General features: G+C 49.4%; 1 pseudogene; it reads left to right on the top strand.

Annotated features, from left to right (window-relative positions):
• LOC115126862 (GDNF family receptor alpha-4-like) overlaps positions 1 to 18,334 on the top strand; it is a 195,720-nt pseudogene extending 177,386 nt beyond the window's left edge.
• Positions 18,335 to 19,524: the final 1,190 nt, after the last annotated feature.

Raw genomic sequence — 19,524 nt, 5'->3', positions numbered from 1 at the left:
CTGCCTGACTGCCTGCCTGCCTGCCTGCCCAACTGCCTGCCTGCCTGCCTGCCTGCCTGCCTGCCAACCACTGCCTGCCTGCCTGCCTGCCTGCCAACTGCCTGCCTGCCTGCCTGCCCAACTGCCTGCCTGCCTGCATACCTGCCTGCCTGCCTGCCCAACTGCCTGCCTGCCTGCCTGCCTGCCCAACCTGCCTGCCTGCCTGCCTGCCTGCCTGCCTGCCCAACCTGCCTGCCTGCCTGCCTGCCTGCCCAACTGCCTGCCTGCCTGCCTGCCTGCCAACCCACCTGCCTGCCACCTGCCTGCCTGCCTGCCACCTACCTGCCTGCCTGCCCAACTGCCACCCTGCCTGCCTGCCTGCCTGCCTGCCACCCTGCCAACTGCCTGCCTGCCCACCTGCCTGCCTGCCTGCCTGCCTACCCAACTGCCTGCCTGCCTGCCTGCCCACCCACCCACCCACCCACCTGCCTGCCTGCCCAACTACCTGCCTGCCTGCCTGCCTGCCCAACTGCCTGCCTGCCTGCCTGTCTGCCCACCTGCCTGCCTGTCTACCCACCCAACTGCCTGCCTGCCTGCCTGACTGCCTGCCTGCCTGCCTGCCTGCCTGCCTGCCCAACTGCCTGCCTGCCTGCCTGCCTGCCCAACTGCCTGCCTGCTTGCCTGCCTGCCCAACTGCCTGCCTGCATGCCTGCCTGCCCAACTGCCTGCCTGCCTGCCTGCCTGACTGCATACCTGGCTGCCCAACTGCCTGCCCAACTGCCTGCCTGCCTGCCTGCCTGCCTGCCCAACTGCCTGCCTGCCTGCCTGCCTGCCCAACTGCCTGCCTGCCTTCCTGCCTGCCTGCCCAACTGCCTGCCACCTGCCTGCCTGCCTGCCTGCCCACCTGCCTGCCTGCCTGCCTGCCTGCCTGTTGCTACCTGCCTGCCCAACTGCCTGCCTGCCTGCCTGCCTGCCTGCCTGCCTGCCTGCCTGCCACTGCCTGCCTGCCTGCCTGCCTGCCTGCCTGCCTACCCACCCACCCACCCACCCACCCACCCTGCCCACCCACCCACCCACCCACCCACCCACCCACCCACCTACCCACCTGCCTGCCTGCCTGCCTGCCTGCCTGCCTGCCTGCCTGCCTGCCTGCCTGCCTGCCTGCCTGCCTGCCTGCCTGCCTGCCTGCCTGCCTGCCTGCCCACCCACCCACCCACCTGCCCACCCACCCACCCACCCACCCACCCACCTGCCTGCCTGCCTGCCTGCCTGCCTGCTTACCTGCCTGCCCAACTGCCTGCCTGCATGCCTGCCTGCCCAACTGCCTGCCTGCCTGCCTGGCTGCATACCTGCCCACCCAACCTGCCTGCCTGCCTGCCTGCCCAGCTGCCTGCCTGCCTGCCTGCCTGCCTGCCTGCCTGCCTGCCTGCCTGCCCACCTGCCTGCCCACCCACCCACCCCCCCCACCTACCTGCCTGCCTGCCTGCCTGCCACTACCTGCCTGCCTGCCTGCCTGCCTGCCTGCCTGCCTGCCTGCCCAACGACCTGCCTGCCTGCCTGTCTGCCCACCTGCCTGCCTGCCTGCCTGCCTGCCTGCCTGCCCAACTACCCTGCCTGCCCACCCACCCACCCACCCATCCACCCACCTGCCTGCCTGCCTGCCTGCCTGCCTGCCCAACTGCCTGCCTGCCTGCCCAACTGCCTGCCTGCCCAACTGCCTGCCTGCCTGCCTGCCTGCCTGCCTGCCTGCCTGCCTGTCTGCCCACCTGCCTGCCTGCCTGCCTGCCTGCCCACCCAACTGCCTGCCTGCCTGCCCAACTGCCTGCCTGCCTGCCTGCCTGCCAACTGCCTACCTGCCTGCCTGCCTGCCTGCCTGCCTGCCTGCCCACTGCCTGCCCAACTGCCTGCCTGCCCACCCACCCACCCACCCACCCACCCACCCACCTACCTACCTGCCTGCCCACCTACCTGCCTGCCTGCCTGCCTGCCTGCCTGCCTGCCTGCCTGCCTGCCTGCCTGCCTACCCACCTGCCTGCCCAACTACCTACCCTGCCTGCCTGCCTGCCTGCCCAACTGCCTGCCTGCCTGCCTGCCTGCCAACTACCTGCCTGCCTGCCTATCTGCCACCTGCCTGCCTGCCTGCCTGCCCACCCACCCACCCACCCACCCACCTGCCTGCCTGCCTGCCTGCCTGCCTGCCTGCCTGCCTGCCTGCCTGCCTGCCTGCTGCCCACCTGCCTGCCTGCCTGCCTGCCTGCCAAACTGCCTGCCTGCCTGCCTGTCTGCCCACCTGCCTGCCTGCCTGCCTGCCTGCTGCCTGCCTGCCTGCCCCCACCCCTAACTGCCTGCCTGCCTGCCTGCCTGCCTGCCTGCCCAACTGCCTGCAACTACCTGCCTGCCCACCCACCCACCCACCTGCCTGCCTGCCTGCCTGCCTGCCTGCCTGCCTGCCTGCCTGCCCACCCAACTGCCTGCCTGCCTGCCTGCCCAACTGCCTGCCTGCCTGCCTGCCTGCCTGCCTGCCCAACTACCCACCCAACCACCTACCTGCACCCACCCACCCACCCACCCACCCACCTGCACCCTGCCCACCTGCCTGCCTGCCTGCCTGCCTGCCTGCCTGCCTGCTGCCTGCCTGCCTGCCTGCCTGCCTGCCTGCCTGCCTGCCCACCCACCCACCCACCCACCCACCTGCCTGCCTGCCTGCCTGCCTGCCTGCCTGCCTGCCCACTGCCTGCCTGCCTGCCTGCCTGCCTGCCCACTGCCTGCCTGCCTGCCTGCCTGCCTGCCTGCCTGCCCAACTGCCTGCCTGCCTGCCTGCCCAACTACCTACCTACCTACCTACCTACCTACCTACCTACCTACCTACCTACCTACCTACCTACCTACCCAACTACCTACCTACCTACCTACCTACCTACCTCACTTCACTGTCTTCTGTCATTCTGAACAGGGAAAGCCATGCTAGCGTTTGGGAATGGGACAGACACGCAGTTCTCCGCAGGAGCAGCAAGCCAACCAGACATGCCCGGCCCGGCTCACACTACCCTCAACAACCACATCCAGCGCCTGGCAACCACCGTCTCTGGCATCACCATGGAAACTGAACTTAACGTCTTGGGAGCACAGATGCCCACTCAGGTAAGTAGTGCATAGGGTGTCATTTGGAACACAGGCCTAATGTGTGTTCCATGATGAGGTAACAGGAGAGAACCTGCTAACAGCCATGATGAGGTAACAGGAGAGAACCTGCTGTAACAGCCATGATGAGGTAACAGGAGAGAACCTGCTGTAACAGCCATGATGAGGTAACAGGAGAGAACCTGCTGTAACAGCCATGATGAGGTAACAGTAAAGAACCTGCTGTAACAGGAGAGAACCTGCTGTAACATGAGAGAACCTGCTGTAACAGCCATGATGAGGTAACAGTAGAGAACCTGCTGTAACAGGAGAGAACCTGCTGTAACAGTAGAGAACCTGCTGTAACAGCCATGATGAGGTAACAGGAGAGAACCTGCTGTAACAGCCATGATGAGGTAACAGTAGAGAACCTGCTGTAACAGCCATGATGAGGTAACAGTAGAGAACCTGCTGTAACAGGAGAGAACCTGCTGTAACAGTAGAGAACCTGCTGTAACAGCCATGATGAGGTAACAGGAGAGAACCTGCTGTAACAGCCATGATGAGGTAACAGGAGAGAACCTCCTGTAACAGCCATGATGAGGTAACAGGAGAGAACCTGCTGTAACAGCCATGATGAGGTAACAGTAGAGAACCTGCTGTAACAGGAGAGAACCTGCTGTAACAGTAGAGAACCTGCTGTAACAGCCATGATGAGGTAACAGTAGAGAACCTGCTGTAACAGGAGAGAACCTGCTGTAACAGCCATGATGAGGTAACAGGAGAGAACCTGCTGTAACAGCCATGATGAGGTAACAGTAGAGAACCTGCTGTAACAGGAGAGAACCTGCTGTAACAGCCATGATGAGGTAACAGGAGAGAACCTGCTGTAACAGTAGAGAACCTGCTGTAACAGTAGAGAACCTGCTGTAACAGCCATGATGAGGTAACAGGAGAGAACCTGCTGTAACAGCCATGATGAGGTAACAGGAGAGAACCTGCTGTAACAGCCATGATGAGGTAACAGGAGAGAACCTGCTGTAACAGCCATGATGATGTAACAGTAGAGAACCTGCTGTAACAGGAGATAACCTGCTGTAACAGTAGAGAACCTGCTGTAACAGCCATGATGAGGTAACAGGAGAGAACCTGATGTAACAGGAGAGAACTTGCTGTAACAGCCATGATGAGGTAACAGTAGAGAACCTGCTGTAACAGGAGAGAACCTGCTGTAACAGTAGAGAACCTGCTGTAACAGCCATGATGAGGTAACAGGAGAGAACCTGCTGTAACAGCCATGATGAGGTAACAGGAGAGAACCTGCTGTAACAGGAGAGAACCTGCTGTAACTGGAGAGAACCTGCTGTAACAGTAGAGAACCTGCTGTAACAGGAGAGAACCTGCTGTAACAGCCATGATGATGTAACAGGAGAGAACCTGCTGTAACAGGAGAGAACCTGCTGTAACAGTAGAGAACCTGCTGTAACAGACATGATGAGGTAACAGGAGAGAACCTGCTGTAACAGGAGAGAACCTGCTGTAACAGCCATGATGAGGTAACAGTAGAGAACCTGATGTAACAGGAGAGAACCTGCTGTAACAGCCATGATGAGGTAACAGGAGAGAACCTGCTGTAACAGGAGAGAACCTGCTGTAACAGGAGAGAACCTGCTGTAACAGCCATGATGAGGTAACAGTAGAGAACCTGCTGTAACAGCCATGATGAGGTAACAGGAGAGAACCTGCTGTAACAGCCATGATGAGGTAACAGTAGAGAACCTGCTGTAACAGGAGAGAACCTGCTGTAACAGGAGAGAACCTGCTGTAACAGCCATGATGAGGTAACAGTAGAGAACCTGCTGTAACAGGAGAGAACCTGCTGTAACAGTAGAGAACCTGCTGTAACAGCCATGATGAGGTAACAGGAGAGAACCTGCTGTAACAGCCATGATGAGGTAACAGTAGAGAACCTGCTGTAACAGCCATGATGAGGTAACAGGAGAGAACCTGCTGTAACAGCCATGATGAGGTAACAGTAGAGAACCTGCTGTAACAGCCATGATGAGGTAACAGGAGAGAACCTGCTGTAACAGCCATGATGAGGTAACAGGAGAGAACCTGCTGTAACAGCCATGATGAGGTAACAGTAGAGAACCTGCTGTAACAGTAGAGAACCTGTTGTAACAGCCATGATGAGGTAACAGGAGAGAACCTGCTGTAACAGTAGAGAACCTGCTGTAACAGCCATGATGAGGTAACAGGAGAGAACCTGCTGTAACAGGAGAGAACCTGCTGTAACAGGAGAGAACCCGCTGTAACAGTAGAGAACCTGCTGTAACAGTAGAGAACCTGCTGTAACAGCCATGATGAGGTAACAGTAGAGAACCTGCTGTAACAGCCATGATGAGGTAACAGGAGAGAACCTGCTGTAACAGGAGAGAACCTGCTGTAACAGGAGAGAACCTGCTGTAACAGTAGAGAACCTGCTGTAACAGTAGAGAACCTGCTGTAACAGCCATGATGAGGTAACAGGAGAGAACCTGCTGTAACAGCCATGATGAGGTAACAGTAGAGAACCTGCTGTAACAGGAGAGAACCTGCTGTAACAGGAGAGAACCTGCTGTAACAGTAGAGAACCTGCTGTAACAGTAGAGAACCTGCTGTAACAGCCATGATGAGGTAACAGGAGAGAACCTGCTGTAACAGCCATGATGAGGTAACAGTAGAGAACCTGCTGTAACAGCCATGATGAGGTAACAGTAGAGAACCTGCTGTAACAGCCATGATGAGGTAACAGGAGAGAACCTGCTGTAACAGCCATGATGAGGTAACAGGAGAGAACCTGCTGTAACAGCCATGATGAGGTAACAGTAGAGAACCTGCTGTAACAGGAGAGAACCTGCTGTAACAGCCATGATGAGGTAACAGTAGAGAACCTGCTGTAACAGGAGAGAACCTGCTGTAACAGCCATGATGAGGTAACAGGAGAGAACCTGCTGTAACAGGATAGAACCTGCTGTAACAGGAGAGAACCTGCTGTAACAGCCATGATGAGGTAACAGGAGAGAACCTGCTGTAACAGGAGAGAACCTGCTGTAACAGCCATGATGAGGTAACAGGAGAGAACCTGCTGTAACAGGAGAGAACCTGCTGTAACAGCCATGATGAGGTAACAGGAGAGAACCTGCTGTAACAGGAGAGAACCTGCTGTAACAGGAGAGAACCTGCTGTAACAGCCATGATGAGGTAACAGGAGAGAACCTGCTGTAACAGGAGAGAACCTGCTGTAACAGCCATGATGAGGTAACAATAGAGAACCTGCTGTAACAGGAGAGAACCTGCTGTAACAGGAGAGAACCTGCTGTAACAGCCATGATGAGGTAACAGTAGAGAACCTGCTGTAACAGCCATGATGAGGTAACAGGAGAGAACCTGCTGTAACAGCCATGATGAGGTAACAGTAGAGAACCTGCTGTAACAGCCATGATGAGGTAACAGGAGAGAACCTGCTGTAACAGCCATGATGAGGTAACAGGAGAGAACCTGCTGTAACAGCCATGATGAGGTAACAGGAGAGAACCTGCTGTAACAGCCATGATGAGGTAACAGGAGAGAACCTGCTGTAACAGGAGAGAACCTGCTGTAACAGCCATGATGAGGTAACAGTAGAGAACCTGAGGTAACAGCCATGATGAGGTAACAGTAGAGAACCTGAGGTAACAGCCACGATGATGTAACAGGCAGTCCTACAGTAACAAGGTGTGGTCTCACTAACCAATAGCAGAATTGGATAGTGTCCTTAACCAATAGTAGAATAGGATAGTCTCACTTGATGTACAGGACACCCCCTGGACAGGACACTTGTCTATCTCCTGTTTCTGTAGTGAGACAGCTTGATGTACAGGACACCCCCTGGACAGGACACTGGTCTATCTCCTGTTTCTGTAGTGAGACAGCTTGATGTACAGGACACCCCCTGGACAGGACACTGGTCTATCTCCTGCTTCTGTAGTGAGACAGCTTGATGTACAGGACACCCCCTGGACAGGACACTAGTCTATCGCAGTCGCTAATTCAGTCCATCCTTATTGTGTAAATGCATTACGTGCAGGAGACTTGCGGTGTAGTGTTGTCTTTTTGTTCAAACAATTCCCTTCTTCCCCAGGTGAATGAAATACAGTTTAAACTGCTACTTACTAACAGAGTTTGTGTCTCCCCATGCAGGTGAATGACAAGGATAGACTGTGGGGTGATGATGGTGAAGACTCGACCCTGCCGGAGCTATTAGACCATGGAGCCCCTCCCCTCCACCTGTCTGCCCTAGGCTGGACCATTCCCCTGGGTCTCTCCATGCTGCTGTGCTACCAGTAGTCTGGCCTGGCCCTGGGGCTCCATAGACTACACTACACACTGATCAAAACTGGGGGTGGAGAGAGAGAGAGAGAGAGAGAGAGAGAGAAACACAGCACAGAGAGAGAGAGAGAGAGAGAGAGAGAGAGATGTATGTACAATGCCTTCAGGAAGTATGCATATCCTTTGACCACATTTTGTGTTACAGCCTGAATTGAAAAATAATTCTCACCCATCTTGACACAATACCCCATAATGACAAAGTGAACACATCTGGATTTGGTGATTTTCTACCATTCTTCCCTGCAGATTTTCTCAAGCTCCGTTACGTTAGATGGGGAGAGGCAGTGAACAGCAATCTTCATTTTTTTCCCACAGATTGTCAATGGGATTCAAGTCTGGGCTTTGGCTGGGCCACTCAAGGACTTTCACATTCTTGTTTGAAGCAATTCCAGCATTGCTTTGGCTGTTTGCTTGGGGTCATTGTCCTGTTAGGACGTAAATCTTCACCCCAGTCTAAGGTCGTTTGCGCTCTGAAGCAGGTTCTCATCAAGGAATTGCCTGTATTTGGCTCTATTCATTGTTCCCTCTAATCTTACCAGTTTGCTAGTCCCTGCCGCTGAAAAGCATCCCCATGGCAGGATGCTGCCACCACTATGCTTCGTGGTAGGGAGGGTGTCAGACAGGTGATGAGCTGTGCCTGGTTTTCTCCAGACATAGTGCTTTACATTCAGGACAAAGTGTAAATGTTTTATCTCACCAGATCACACAATGTTTTGCCTTATGATCTCAGAGTCTTTCACGTGCCTTTTTGCAAACATCCAGGCGTGCTGTCATGTGCCTTTTTCTCAGGAGTGGCTTCTGTCTACCCACTCTCCCATAAAGCCCAGATTGGTGGCATGCTGTAGAGACTGTTATCCTTCTGGAAGGTTCTCCCATCTCAGCCAAGGAACTGTAAAACTCTGTGGTCACTGGGTTCTTGGTCACCACCCTGACCAAGGTTCTTCTTGCCACGGGAACTCAGTTTGGTCGGACGGCCAACTCCAGACAGAGTCTGGGTAGCTCCATATTTTTTCCCATTTCCAAATGATGGAGACCACTGTGCTCTTGTAAATTTCCAACACTCTAAACTATGGTATACATTTTACCAGATATATCCCTCATCACATCATGATATTTGTACGTCTGTAATTTTCTCACTCATCATTATTCGCAATTCATTCAGGACTATCCGTAACCATGGTAGCATCCACATTAATGTAGAAGTGTTCAGAAACACCTTCCTAATGGTGTTGCACCCTCTTTTTCCCTCAGAACTGCCTCAATTCGTCAGGGACATGGACTCTACAAGGTGTCTAAAGCGTTCCACAGGGATGCTGGTCCATGTTGACTCTACAAGGTGTCTAAAGCGTTCCACAGGGATGCTGGTCCATGTTGACTCTACAAAGTGTCTAAAGCGTTCCACAGGGATGCTGGCCCATGTTGACTCCAATGCTTCCCACAGTTGTGTCAAGTTGGCTGGATGTCCTTTCCGTGGTGGACCGTTCGTGGCACACACAGGAAACGGTTTAGCTTGAGTGTGAAAAACCCAGCAGCGTTGCAATTTTTGACACAAACCGGTGAGCCTGGCACCTAATACCATACCCTGTTCAAAGGCACACATCTTTTGTCTTGCCAAGTCACCGTCTGATTGGCACACATACACAATCAATGTCTCAATTGTCTCAAGGCTTAAAAATCCTTCTTTAACCTTCATCTACACTGATTGAAGTGGATTTAACAAGTGACATCAATAAGGAATCATATCTTTCACCTGAATTCACCTGGTCAGTCGATGGAAAGAGCAGGTGTTCCTAATGTTGTGTCCACTCAATGTGTTCTATATTATTTTTTACAATAAATGTAATTGGGCACCAAGACCAAGACATGGTCACTGGCACGAAACGACCAAAACAAACAGCAGATTCATCCAACAGGTTCGTAGAGTCACAAGCTTGATGTAATCATAGCGTGCTAAGAATATAGGACCGAATACTTCTGACTATTTTAATACACATATACTGTAAGTGAATTTGTCCCAATACCTTTGGTCCCCTAAAATGGGGGGATTAGGTACAGGAAGTGCTGTAATTTCTAAATGATTCACCTAATATGGATGAAAATACCCTCCAATTAGAGCTGACAGTCTACCCAATAGTTAACCCAATAGTCATGTATCAGGTATCAGGTCAAATTCAAAGTGCTGGAGTATAGAGGCAAAACAACAACAAGACATGGGCACTGTCCCAATACTTCTGGAGTATAGAGGCAAAACAACACCAAGACATGGTCACTGTCCCAATACTTCTGGAGTATAGAGGCAAAACAACAAGACATGGTCACTGTCCCAATACTTCTGGAGTATAGAGGCAAAACAACAACAAGACATGGTCACTGTCCCAATACTTCTGGAGTATTGAGGTAAAACATCAACAAGACATGGTCACTGTCCCAATACTTCTGGAGTATAGAGGCAAAACAACAACAAGACATGGTCACTGTCCCAATACTTCTGGAGTATAGAGGCAAAACAACAACAAGACATGGTCACTGTCCCAATACTTCTGGAGTATAGAGGCAAAACAACACCAAGACATGGTCCCTGTCCCAATACTTCTGGAGTATAGAGGCAAAACAACAAGACATGGTCACTGTCCCAATACTTCTGGAGTATAGAGGCAAAACAACACCAAGACATGGTCACTGTCCCAATACTTGTGGAGTATAGAGGCAATGCAACACCAAGACATGGTCACTGTCCCAATACTTCTGGAGTATAGAGGCAAAACAACACCAAGACATGGTCACTGTCCCAATACTTCTGGAGTATAGAGGCAAAACAACAAGACATGGTCACTGTCCCAATACTTCTGGAGTATAGAGGCAAAACAACACCAAGACATGGTCACTGTCCCAATACTTCTGGAGTATAGAGGCAAAACAACAAGACATGGTCACTGTCCCAATACTTCTGGAGTATAGAGGCAAAACAACAAGACATGGTCACTGTCCCAATACTTCTGGAGTATAGAGGCAAAACAACAAGACATGGCCACTGTCCCAATACTTCTAGAGTATAGAGGCAAAACAACAAGACATGGTCACTGTCCCAATACTTCTGGAGTATAGAGGCAAAACAACACCAAGACATGGTCACTGTCCCAATACTTCTGGAGTATAGAGGCAAAACAACAAGACATGGTCACTGTCCCAATACTTCTGGAGTATAGAGGCAAAACAACACCAAGACATGGTCACTGTCCCAATACTTCTGGAGTATAGAGGCAAAACAACAAGACATGGTCACTGTCCCAATACTTCTCGAGTATAGAGGCAAAACAACAAGACATGGTCACTGTCCCAATACTTCTGGAGTATAGAGGCAAAACAACAAGACATGGCCACTGTCCCAATACTTCTAGAGTATAGAGGCAAAACAACAAGACATGGTCACTGTCCCAATACTTCTGGAGTATAGAGGCAAAACAACACCAAGACATGGTCACTGTCCCAATACTTCTGGAGTATAGAGGCAAAACAACAAGACATGGTCACTGTCCCAATACTTCTGGAGTATAGAGGCAAAACATCAACAAGACATGGTCACTGTCCCAATACTTCTGGAGTATAGAGGCAAAACAACAACAAGACATGGTCACTGTCCCAATACTTCTGGAGTATAGAGGCAAAACAACAAGACATGGTCACTGTCCCAATACTTCTGGAGTATAGAGGCTAAACAACAAGACATGGTCACTGTCCCAATACTTCTGGAGTATAGAGGCAAAACAACACCAAGACATGGTCACTGTCCCAATACTTCTGGAGTATAGAGGCAAAACAACACCAAGACATGGTCACTGTCCCAATACTTCTGGAGTATAGAGGCAAAACAACAAGACATGGCCACTGTCCCAATACTTCTAGAGTATAGAGGCAAAACAACAAGACATGGCCACTGTCCCAATACTTCTAGAGTATAGAGGCAAAACAACACCAAGACATGGTCACTGTCCCAATACTTCTGGAGTATAGAGGCAAAACAACACCAAGACATGGTCACTGTCCCAATACTTCTGGAGTATAGAGGCTAAACAACACCAAGACATGGTCACTGTCCCAATACTTCTGGAGTATAGAGGCTAAACAACACCAAGACATGGTCACTGTCCCAATACTTCTGGAGCTCACTGTATGTAAATAAGATATTTCTGTATTTCATTATCAATACATTTGCAAAAATGTAAAAAAAAATGTTTTCATTGTTTCATTATGGGGTATTGTGTGTATTTCGGTGAAACAACTTTAATCCATGTTGAATTCCGGCTGTAACAACAACATGTGGATAAGTCAAGGGGTGTGAATACTTTCTGAAGCCCCTGTACATGTGTAAAGAAAAGGAAGGTATGTTCTGTCTCTCCTCCTCCTTTCACAAACCACTCATCTCTCCTCCTTCCTTCACAAACCACTCATCTCTCCTCCTTCCTTCACAAACCACTCATCTCTCCTCCTTCCTTCACAAACCACTCATCTCTCCTCCTTCCTTCACAAACCACTCATCTCTCCTCCTTCCTTCACAAACCACTCTCATCTCTCCTCCTTCCTTCACAAACCACTCATCTCTCCTCCTCCTTTCACAAACCACTCATCTCTCCTCCTCCTTTCACAAACCACTCATCTCTCCTCCTTCCTTCACAAACCACTCATCTCTCCTCCTTCCTTCACAAACCACTCATCTCTCCTCCTTCCTTCACAAACCACTCATCTCTCCTCCTTCCTTCACAAACCACTCATCTCTCCTCCTTCCTTCACAAACCACTCTCATCTCTCCTCCTTCCTTCACAAACCACTCATCTCTCCTCCTTCCTTCACAAACCACTCTCATCTCTCCTCCTTCCTTCACAAACAACTCTCATCTCTCCTCCTTCCTTCACAAACCACTCATCTCTCCACCCTCCTTTCACAAACCACTAATCTCTCCTCCTTCCTTCACAAACCACTCATCTCTCCACCCTCCTTTCACAAACCACTAATCTCTCCTCCTTCCTTCACAAACCACTCATCTCTCCACCCTCCTTTCACAAACCACTAATCTCTCCTCCTTCCTTCACAAACCACTCATCTCTCCCCCTTCGTCCCCCCTTCACAAACCACTCATCTCTCCTCCTTCCTTTCACAAACCACTAATCTCTCCTCCTTCCTTCACAAACCACTCATCTCTCCCCCTTCGTCCTCCTTTCACAAACCACTCATCTCTCCTCCTCCTTTCACAAACCACTCATCTCTCCTCCTTCCTTCACAAACCACTCATCTCTCCTCCTTCCCTCACAAACCACTCTCATCTCTCCTCCTTCCTTCACAAACCACTCATCTCTCCTCCTTCCTTCACAAACCACTCTCATCTCTCCTCCTTCCTTCACAAACCACTCATCTCTCCTCCTTCCTTCACAAACCACTCTCATCTCTCCTCCTCCTTTCACAAACCACTCATCTCTCCTCCTTCCTTCACAAACCACTCATCTCTCCTCCTTCCTTCACAAACCACTCTAATCTCTCCTCCTTCCTTCACAAACCACTCATCTCTCCACCCTCCTTTCACAAACCACTAATCTCTCCTCCTTCCTTCACAAACCACTCATCTCTCCACCCTCCTTTCACAAACCACTAATCTCTCCTCCTTTCACAAACCACTCTCATCTCTCCTCCTTCCTTCACAAACCACTCTCATCTCTCCCCCTTCACAAACCAGTCTTTTTTCCCTCTATTTTCTATGGATCACTCAGATCAGATGCACTCTCTGTCCGAATGGGCCGACCGAATTCTAACGGCTCAGGACATTCAGAACTTTCCTCCGTCATGTGATATATCAATGTGAACATTCTGAAGACTCCACCTTCTCCAATACCAACTGGCCTGATAGACACAGCAGCACAACATCAGAACAGAGAATTAGCTTGCATCCCAAATGTCACCCTGTTCCCTATGTAGTGCACTACTTTTGACTAGGGCCCATAGGACTCTCATCAAAAGTAGTACACTAAATTCCATCTTCAAGCAACTCACCCTTTTACTTAAGTTACGTCATAGTTCACTTTGTTACCAGCAACACTAAATTATGTCATAGTTCACTATGTTACCAGCAACACTAAATTATGTCATAGTTCACTTTGTTACCAGACACTCTGAGCACAACTACATAGGATGAGAATGGTTACACCATGCTGTTAACCTTTTACTAAACTGTTTGGTATTGTATGGTAATGTATGGTAATGTTTAAGTTACAAACATCTGGTGAAGAACATTCTGTTGTCATGACATCATTTACAGGGCGAGTGGAGGAAGAAGAAGGTTAACGACCAAATGGCACCCTATTCCCTATACCATCACCCATAAGGCACATTGACCAGGACCCATAGGGCTCTAATAGGGCACTTTGACCAGGACCCATAGGGCTCTAATAGGGCACTTTGACCAGGACCCATAGGGCTCTAATAGGGCACATTGACCAGGACCCATAGGGCTCTAATAGGGCACTTTGACCAGGACCCATAGGGCTCTAATAGGGCACTTTGACCAGGACCCATAGGGCTCTAATAGGGCACGGTGACCAGGACCCATAGGGCTCTAATAGGGCACGGTGACCAGGACCCATAGGGCTCTAATAGGGCACTTTGACCAGGACCCATAGGGCTCTAATAGGGCACTTTGACCAGGACCCATAGGGCTCTAATAGGGCACTTTGACCAGGACCCATAGGGCTCTAATAGGGCTCTGTGACCAGGACCCATAGGGCACTTTGACCAGGATCCATAGGGCTCTAATAGGGCACTTTGACCAGGACCCATAGGGCTCTAATAGGGCTCTGTGACCAGGACCCATTGGGCTCTAATAGGGCACTTTAACCAGGACCCATAGGGCACTTTGACCAGGACCCATAGGGCTCTAATAGGGCTCTGTGACCAGGACCCATAGGGCTCTAATAGGGCACTTTGACCAGGACCCATAGGGCTCTAATAGGGCTCGTTGACCAGGGCCCATAGGGCTCTAATAGGGCACTGTGACCAGGACCCATAGATCTCTAATAGGGCTCTGGTCTAAAGTAGTGCACTATATAAAGAATAGGGGGCCATTTGGAACTCTGGTTGGACTTGTACCTGCGAGGGATTCCTCAATAATGTAGATATTCAAATTAAATGTTTAAGATGTTAAGAGAGAAGTACATTTATTTGAATGTAATTGGACTTCACCACACCATTGTGGAGATCCCGGGGCAAGACAGATGCCATGGATCTCACTATGTTCCATGTGTCAGCCTATCTTTCTACAGTCAGAGGGCTGCATCTCAATGATCTCTTGTACCTCCAGAAGTGTGCACTCGTTCACTACTCCACACAGCATCGGGTTGGTCTTGGGCTTGAGAGGGAGTTTCCATATATATGTCCCTTTCCTTTCAAATCCACGAAGGGAAGTGTACAAGTGCACACTTCAGGAGGAAAGAGAGTTAATTGGGACACGTCCTAAGAGTAAACATGTTCCATATTAGCCTTTCACAGGGAACTACTCACCATATGGGACAAACAGAACAGACACTACATGACCAAAAGTATGTGGACACCTGATTGTCGAACATCTCATTACAAAATCATGGGCTTTAATATGGAGTTGGTCCCCTCTTTGCTGCTATAACAGCCTCCACTCTTCTGGGATGGCTTTCTACTAGATGTTGGAACATTGCTGCTATAACAGCCTCCACTCTTCTGGGAAGGCTTTCCACTAGATGTAGGAACATTGCTGCTATAACAGCCTCCACTCTTCTGGGAAGGCTTTCCACTAGATGTAGGAACATTGCTGCTATAACAGCCTCCACTCTTCTGGGAAGGCTTTCCACTAGATGTAGGAACATTGCTGCTATAACAGCCTCCACTCTTCTGGGAAGGCTTTCCACTAGATGTTGGAACATTGCTGCGGGGACTTGCTTCCATTCAGCCACAAGAGCATTAGTGAGGTCGGGGACTGATGTTGGGCGATTAGACCTGACTCGCAGGCCTGATCTTAGGCTTGTGTGCCGCTGCACGGCCATGGAAACCCATTTCATGAAGCTCCCGGCGAACAGTTCTTGTGCTGTTGCATCCAGAGGCAGTTTGGAACTCGGTACTGAGTGTTGCAACCGAGGACAGACCATTTTTAAGCGCTTCAGCACTCGGCGGTCCCATTATGTGAGCTTGTGTGGCCTACCACTTTGCGGCTGAGCCGTTATTGCTCCCAGACATTTCCCCTTCACAATAGCAGCACTGACATTTGACTGGGGCAGCTCGAGAAGGGTGGACATTTGACGAACTGACTTGATGGAAAGGTGGCATCCTATGAAGGTGCCACATATTTTTGTAAATACAGTGCATTCGGTAAGTATTCAGACCCCTTGACTTTTTCCACATTTTCTTACAGCCCTTATTCTAAAATGGATTAAATAATAATTATTCCTCAACAATCCACACATACGTAGACATCACAATACCCCATAATGACTAAGTGAAACAGGTTTTTAGAAATGTTTGCAAATGTATAAAAGAAACTAAAACAGAAATACGTTATTTATTATTCAGACCTTTTGCTATGAGATTCTAAATTGAACTCAGGTGCATAATAATAATTAATTGAGTTCAGGTTCATCCTGTTTCCGTTGATCATTCTTGAGATGTTTCTACAACTTGGTTGGAGTCCACCTGTGATAAATTAAATTGATTGGACATGATTTGGAAAGGCACACACCTGTCTATATAAGGTCCCACAGTTGACAGTGCATGTCAGAGCAAATACCAAGCCATGAGGTCGAAGGAATTGTCCATAAAGCTCAGAGACAGGATTGTTTCGAGGCACAGATCTGGGAAAGGGTACTAAAACATGTCTGCAGCATTGAAGGTCCCCAAGAACACAGTGGCCTCCATCATTCTGCAGCATTGAAGGTCCCCAAGAACACAGTGGCCTCCATCATTCTGCAGCATTGAAGGTCCCCAAGAACACAGTGGCCTCCATCATTCTGCAGCATTGAAGGTCCCCAAGAACACAGTGGCCTCCATCATTCTGCAGCATTGAAGGTCCCCAAGAACACAGTGGCCTCCATCATTCTGCAGCATTGAAGGTCCCCAAGAACACAGTGGCCTCCATCATTCTGCAGCATTGAAGGTCCCCAAGAACACAGTGGCCTCCATCATTCTTAAATGGAAGAAGTTTGGAACCACCAAGACTCTTCCTAGAGCCAAACTGAGCAATCAGGGGACAAGAGCCTTGGTCAGGGAGGTGACCAAGAACCTGATGGTCACTCTGACAAAGCTCCAGAGTTCCTCAGTGGAGATGGGAGAAGCTTCCAGAAGGACAACCATCTCTGCAGCACTCCACCAATCAGGCCTTTATTGTAGAGTGGACAGACGGAAGCCACTCCTCAGTAAAAGTCACATGACAGCCCGCTTGGAGTTTGTCAAAAGGCACCTAAAGACTCTCAGACCATGAGAAACAAGATTCTCTGGTCTGATGAAACCAAGATTGAACTCTTTAGTCTCAATGCCAAGCGTCACGTCTGGAGGAAACCTGGCACCATCCCACTGTGAAGCATGGTGGTGGCAGCATCATGCTGTGGGGATGTTTTTCAGTTGCAAGAACTGGGAGACTAGTCAGGATCGAGGGAAAGATGAACGGGTCAAAGTACAGAGAGATCCTTGATGGAAACCTGCTCGAGAATGCTCAGAACCTCAAACAGGACAACGACTCTAAGCACACAGCCAAGACAACGGGAGTGGCTTCGGGACAAATATGAATGTCCTTGAGTGGCCCAACCAGAGCCCAGACTTGAACCCGATTGAACATCTCTGGAGAAACCTGAACATAGCTGTACAGTGACGCTCCACATCCAACCTGACAGAGCTTTAGAGGATCTGCAGATAAGAATGGGAGAAACACAGGTGTGCCAAGCTTGTAGCGTCATACCCAAGAAGTCTGTAATCACTGCCAAAGGTGCTTCAACAAAGTACTGGGTAAAGGGTCTGAATACTTACATTTTTCTTATTTTTATACATTTGCAAAAATGTCTTAAAACCTGTTTTTGCTTCGTCATTATGGGGTATTGTGTGTAGATTGATGAGGGGAAAAAAATATTAAATTCATTTAGAATAGGGCGGTTTACGTAACAAAATGTGGAAAAAGTCAAGGGGTCTGAATACTTTCCGAATGCACTGTATAGTGTACCTTTCACAGGGAACTACTACCTACATGGGACAAACAGAACAGGATTTCTTTAAAAAGCCATGATATCATTTTAAATATTGACTCTAGTGATGAGAGACGGGTTTGATGAACGGATAGCACAGGTCCTGGGCTTAGGTACAGAGAGGGTTGCAAAAATTTAGGAAACTTTCCCCAAATTCCCAGGTTTTCCAGAAATCCTGGTTGGAGGATTTTTGGATTCCTGGCTTATTCCCTTCTGATTCCAATAATCTTCCACATGGGATTTTTGGAAAACCTGGAAATTTGTGAGAAAATACCTGGATTTTCAACTCTAGTCAAGTATAGACTAAAACAGTTAAATCCATAATGCCTTGTCCTGGAAGCCTCTGTCTCCCATCACTAGTTGAACCCAGCACAATTCTGTTGCCCTGGTCTGTTCTGATTGGTTTGTTATGAAGGCAGTGAACCAGTCAGGAGGTGTTCTGATGTTCTTCTGCACCGAGACAGAAATGACTGACTAACCTGCTTCCTGTTCCTCTCTCTCTTGGGGCAATTGGTTCCTGGCTCTCTGATTGGAGGATCTCATGTGTCACTCTCAGTCCCTGCCAATAAAGATGCCAGATAACACTGTAGAGTGGCGTGTACTTCCACCAGTTTCTCTGTGGGCTGTTACAGAAAGCTGGATCAATAAGTTAACTATTAAAAAAAACAAGTGAATAAAGCGCAGATCTTCCGCGACCCAGATTGAATCTCGGCCATAGACTTAAAATTGGCTCAACAACTAATCTACAAATGTAGTTTTCTTAGTCAAACTGGAAATCAAGATATGTGTCTTGCTGTTTATCAAAGTTAGCTGGACAACAATGTTCCTGTTCTCTGGAACGCCGGTTTCTCGCAGGTGGAGTTAGGTTGTCAGCTTCATCAAATCAAATCAAATTTTACATACACATGGTCACATACACATGGTTAGCAGATGTTAGTGCGAGTGTAGCGAAATGCTTGTGCTTCTAGTTCCGACAATGCAGTAATAACCAACAAGTAATCTAGCTAACAATTCCAAAACTACTGTCTTATACACAGTGTAAGGGGATAAAGAATATGTACATAAGGATATATGAATGAGTGATGGTACAGGGCAGCATACAGTAGATGGTATCGAGTACAGTATATACATATGAGATGAGCATGTAGACAAAGTAAACAAAGTGGCATAGTTAAAGTGGCTAGTGATACATGTATTACATAAGGATGCAGTCGATGATATAGAGTACAGTATATACGTATAATATGAGATGAATAATGTAGGGTAAGTAACATTATATAAGGTAGCATTGTTTAAAGTGGCTAGTGATATATTTACATCATTTCCCATCAATTCCCATTATTAAAGTGACTGGAGTTGGGTCAGTGTCAATGTCAGTGTGTTGGCAGCAGCCACTCAATGTTAGTGGTGGCTGTTTAACAGTCTGATGGCCTTGAGATAGAAGCTGTTTTTCAGTCTCTCGGTCCCAGCTTTGATGCACCTGTACTGACCTCGCCTTCTGGATGATAGCGGGGTGAACAGGCAGTGGCTCGGGTGGTTGATGTCCTTGATGATCTTTATGGCCTTCCTGTAACATCGGGTGGTGTAGGTGTCCTGGAGGGCAGGTAGTTTGCCCCCGGTGATGCGTTGTGCAGACCTCACTACCCTCTGGAGAGCCTTACGGTTGAGGGCGGAGCAGTTGCCGTACCAGGCGGTGATACAGCCCGCCAGGATGCTCTCGATTGTGCATCTGTAGAAGTTTGTGACCTTACCGTGACATGCTGAATAAAACAAG

The sequence above is a fragment of the Oncorhynchus nerka genome, linkage group LG18 (genome assembly GCF_034236695.1).
Source record: "Oncorhynchus nerka isolate Pitt River linkage group LG18, Oner_Uvic_2.0, whole genome shotgun sequence".
In the NCBI taxonomy this organism is placed as follows: Eukaryota; Metazoa; Chordata; class Actinopteri; order Salmoniformes; family Salmonidae; genus Oncorhynchus; species Oncorhynchus nerka.
This window is presented reverse-complemented; position numbering and strand designations above follow the sequence as displayed.